Below are 5775 nucleotides of genomic sequence, written 5' to 3'. Positions count from 1 at the left end.
AAGCGACATTAAGTCATTTTAAATATAGCCGAGTATTAGTACTTTATTTAAAAGGGAAGTGGGTTTTTTTACTTAAATTATTATGTATTGCGTGCGATTACCCGACTTGAGTGGGAAATAGTACGCACTAAATTTGGGTTGCGTACTATTACCCCCTATGCCAGTTCTGGTACCTACCGTACCTAAATATATTCCCGAATATTTCCTGAAAGGAAATATAATTTTTTTTTAATATGACAATGTACCTAAATAACAAAATACACCTTTTGTACTATACTGAGGACATAATAATTTTTTTCTTTTCTTTTCAAATTAAATACATAGTACATGACTTATTTTTTATCTACATTTTTTTTTTTAATTTTCATAGCATCTAGTTCAAGATTGCAGTATGTATAGTATTTTTAAAATATTTATGTAGGCACTCGGATGAAATTATATATAGTTTAATACGTAGCTTACTCATGATTTGCATTGTTAATGTACAACTAGGGAGAGATAACACAAAACAACACACACACTGACAAACCATAGTTGCAAATATATGGAAAAATTTAATTTTCGTCAAAATAACTAATCACAGTTTTTTTTATATAACAAAGAAGTATACTATTTGAGCATCAAAGTTATTGAAATAATTATACTTCGCTTGACAAAAATCGTATACAAAATTATAGCGATGTTCTGCAGCACCACAGTCTGAATGGACCCAGTCCGAACACCTGCCACCATATCCAAATCTTTAATTTCATCATCTTGACAAAGATATTTTGTATTTCCTTTGTCTTCGCTAGAAGAAACGGACAAATGGCTGAAAATATTTTTCTTCGTTTTTTCTTTTTCATTTTTTTTTTTTGGCTTCCCTATATCATGTTCAGCTTGTGTTACCGTTTTATTTTTCCTCTTTGTTTCCACTTCTGCCAGCACTTTTTTTTTTTTTTCTTGGAGTGGCTGTTAGAATTTCCGAACGCCGTTTTCGTCTCGGTGCCTTCCTGGTCCCTATAGTCCTTGATGTCGACATTTTTTGAACTGGGGAGATTAGTTTACATATTTGCTTGTTATTTTCACAATGTACAAAACCATCGATATGATCTATTTAAACAAAACAGTTACCAAATTTCGCACGGATGAATGAAGCGCAGATGGGGAACTGGTACGCATGCCTGCATACGAATACCCCAAACGACGCCATGCCAGTTTACTGGCAGTCACAGTAAAACGACCACAAGGTACAAGCCTTTACCACGTTAAGTTATAGCAAAAACACTACTAATTATCATTGGCGTAGCTGTGTTCATAAAGTTGGGGGGGGGGGGGGGGACAAATAATGATTTTGATGTCATGTAAACCCATTCCCCTCTTACTAAGACGGGGGATCCGGGGGTCCTCCACCGGAAAATTTTGATTTTAAAAGTACAAAATAGCGCTTTTTAAACAGTTTTTGTATCAAACCATTGGATACATCGATGTTAAAATTATTATTGTTTCCTTAAGATAAAATTTGAGAGTGAAGAAATTAAAAATAAAGTTGGGCAGAATAATATTATAAAATAAAAATATCACGGTCTAGAAAGTTGGGGGGGACAGTCCCCTCCACCCAAAAAGTTCAGGGGGACACGTCCCCCCTGTCCCCCCCGGTTCCTACGCCCCTGCTAATTATTAATAAACATCTAAAATTCTACAAAAGTACACAGTTTTTTTTCTGACCTCAAATGCAATGAATGCAGGAACTTATTGAAAAAATCTCCGATTTTAAATAAACACGAATATCCGACACAACTTCAGCCGCACGCCAATGCCACTCGACTAGAACGAAGTTACTCCTTTCGCCGCATAGCAGCGCCAGCGCTCCCGCGTGCGTCTCCTCTTCTTTGGCCAGATACTGACGTGCGTACCAGTACCCACTGCGTCCAGTTACCCCGCCTTCCCCTACTAAGCGAGATTTGGCCCCTAAGGAGTGTAAAAGGGGTAAGTTGGGTTTTAAGGAGAAAAAAAATGCCTTCTTCCAAATCTACTAGAACTATAGGTTATATATTAAGAATGAACAAGCATGTAGTGTTAAGATTTTTTATTTTTATTTTTTCGGTAATTGAAATTTAAGGGGGTGTAAAGGGGTACATATATTTTATCCCAAAAAAAATCGAATCTATTTACCAAATAAAGCTGGATGTAAGAAACTTCACATTAATAACTTAAATAATTAATTACGTACGGTTATTAACAATTTTTCGAAATTCTACCCCGAAGGCAGTGAAACGGGTGTATGTTAGTTTTAATAGTCATAGATAATCTATCTAAGAAAATTAAGCAGTAGGTAAGAAGTTGAGCAATAATAACGTACCTACATTATATTATTTAATGGCATGTTGATTTATCTTTACCGTTTTTCTTTATTCAACCGCAAAAGGTGTGAAAAGGCGTTCAGAATAGTTTTAATATAAAAGGCATATATCTGAAGCTAATCAAGCTGTATGTTTACTTATAGAAAATTATTTATAAACATGCAAAATCTACCAACTGTTTTAACTTCTTGCTGAAATTCTACTTTTTAAGAGGTTAAGGATTGTAATAATGTTTGGACATTAAAAAATAATACTTTTTGATTAAATCAAACTTAATTTAATACATTTGCAATTATCAATAAACATACCTTAAACTACCTTTTCTTATTCAAAGTTCTCCGAAATATTAACTCTTAAATTATAACAGAGGTGAATATTATTGAGAAAAAAAAACTTTTTGGATCTACTAAATCAACATTGGCAAGCTAAATTATAATTCATTATAAGTGCAAGTTATACAAATTATTTTGGATCATAGGTACATCTGCTGTGAAAAAGAACGGGATGAATTTTGTTTTAATTGGTTAACGAATGACATATCTACTAAATTTGTGTTCTGCATTTTTGCACAAGCATCCCTGTAGGAAAAGAGGAAAGGGGTAAAAATTTTGGGAATTTTATTTAAGAATACTAAGTATAAGTAAGAATAGAAAAATATGTTTGAAAATAAATTGTGTACTTTTACTCTACGTTACAAAGAAAGATGAGATTGTTTTAAATAATCATCAAATAATAATTAGGTGAATGTAATATTGCGAAATTATTTAATTTTTTTAAGGATAGCTATACCCAAAATAAATGAAAGTGTTATCGATGGCATAATATTAATTGAAATGAAATAAGCACATGTTTTACTTTTTTTTAATCGGCTTCCTCCTGAAATGAAAAAAAAGGGTGTGATTTATCAAGGTAAAATTAATCCTCAGCACACTAAACCGGGAGTTATAAAATCAGATACTAAATCTATACTAAAAATTAAAAAGTCCTACGCCAAACCACTAAAGAAATTTTCATTCTTAAACGATGTTGTGAATTAAATCTTTTATTGGCCTGACAGTTTATTGTGTCTATTGTTTAGTAAAAATTTTTCGAATTAATCACATACTTTTCTTACAAGGGTAAAATATCAGCAATACCCTGAAGTTACGCAAACGAACCCGCGTGTCATTAGCTAGTTATAAATATAAGTATCTAACAATTATCATTCGTTAGGATTTAAAAATCAGGCAAATTCACCCATGCTTTATTTCTATACTTTCTATTATATTAAAGGATTCCTTCAGAAAGTGTAAAAAGGATGTTTTAATAGAATATCTGACTTGCCTATGCCCTTATTATTTTTTCTTCAGTCGTTCTACTGTGTCGAATTCAGTCCATTAAATATGTCACTTCACTTAAACGTCGCATAACAATGGCCAACGAATAATCCAAGCGATTAACTTATCCAATTGCTTCAAAGATTTTCGAATCGAAAATTCTCTGTGTTTTATTCGATAGAATTTTCCATACGTAATTTAAATGTTTTCTGTGCTTTCGCTGAAATATGATGCTTATAATATTTCTTAGATTTAGTAAAATATTTTTTTTTTGCTGTAAAATTAATTAAATTTGAATGATCAAAAGTATTTTTTTAAATACTCTTTCTGGACAGTAACAACAAAACAACGAACCACCTAATTAAAATGAACTTTAGTAAAATAGTTCAGTTAAATGAGTTGTGTGTGAAAAGCCTTTCACTAAGCATTTTAAATTTTCATAGAATTAAATCCATGAATGATATAAGTCTACACATTTTCCCCTGAATTAAAAAAAAAAACTAATACATTTTGATTGTTTTAGGGGATTGGCTTTGATGTGGAGCAGACAGATTATAGTCATAGGTATTGAACCACGAATATTTCGGGACTTCATTTCTCTCAGGACAAAACTCGCCATGCCTATATGTAATCACGTCTTTTTGGAGTGCTCTTGGATAGACAAACAAGGTCACCTCCTTCGGCAGGTTATAAGTGATTGTGTAACCATTCTTCTCCATGTTTGTAACTGGCTCATGGTCGCCAAAGGCGTGTCAAGAACACGGTAGTCCAATCATCATCGTATCATGAAGCAGATGTCTACTTTGCCACCCAATGGTCAATGGATTCGTGAAATTATCGCCATACTAGCTCTCGCCCTGAGGAGTGAACAAACAATGTGCGTTGAAACATAGTGCACCACGGAATGTGGTGTAAGAGGAACGGCAGTACACCGAGAACACCCAATGGCCAATGGCAACACCCGTCATGTTTCTCTCAATCGCGAAAATCCGGTTTCGACCTCGCTGGAATCCGAAGCCTGAGCGCATTGTTTCGATATGAGGAAACTATAAAAAAAAAAAAAAACCTAAACTAACAACTAAACCAGAATCAGTCAATACTCCTGGACTTCTTTACTAACAAAACGAAGCCATAAATATGATCAGGCATATTATTTCAAAATATCACTAACCAAGGGCGCGGCCTACACCCAAAAAAAAAAAAATCCTTAAAAAATATATTCCCACCAACAAACGGAAAGAATATGGGTACGCTCCTGCCGATAACGATGGTTAGATTTCTACTTAAATTTTGGACTCATATATCTTTTTAGTCCTAAAGTATAGATGTGCATCTTAGCCTTAAGTAAACACAGAATTTTGGCCTGAAAGATAGCTATTCTTCTTTATAAAGTAAACTACCCTTAAAAACGTCGGTTCTGTACACTTATGATGGATTTATTTTAAATGAAGGGGTGCAAATATCGCTATATAGATACGTACCACTTACCTAATACGTATATCATAATACAACTAACATAGTACCTAATAATTATTTTTAACAAGAAAATATTATTAGTTTTATGGGTTTCGCGTCAGGCTCCAAGAACGTTGTTTTGTCATTCATTTCTTTCTTCCCTTTTGAACAGCTTGGTGAACATTTTTTATGTTACAATCGCATTCACAATTTGTTGTTTCACGAATTTGTAAGCGCAGTGCCTAGAAGCATTTTCTCTAAAAATAACTAATATATTCTACTTTAAAATATAATCATTATATCTACCATTCCCCTTACGACCTATTTTTCCCCGATACGCAGTCGCAGAATGTTGTAGGCCTATTCGATGTTTCTAAAAATGCGGTGAGCATCATTTAAGTTTTTTTTTACGTCTGATTTTTTATCGCTTCTGTGTTGTAATATATTACTCGATTTTAACATTACAAACGGCCAATTTTCTTCCGTTCTAACAAAGTAGGGCTACATGACATACATTGTGTGTAGTTTTTTTACAACACTTTTGTACTATGAATGTAAAAAAAAACGTAAAAAAAAGTCAACTTTACAATTCTTTATCTAATGGCGTACATTTATATGCTGTCTATACATAAATCTGTGAGATTTAAATAGAGACAAAGTCA

The sequence above is a fragment of the Bacillus rossius genome, chromosome 7, assembly GCF_032445375.1.
Source record: "Bacillus rossius redtenbacheri isolate Brsri chromosome 7, Brsri_v3, whole genome shotgun sequence".
NCBI lineage: Eukaryota > Metazoa > Arthropoda > Insecta > Phasmatodea > Bacillidae > Bacillus > Bacillus rossius.
This window is presented reverse-complemented; position numbering follows the sequence as displayed.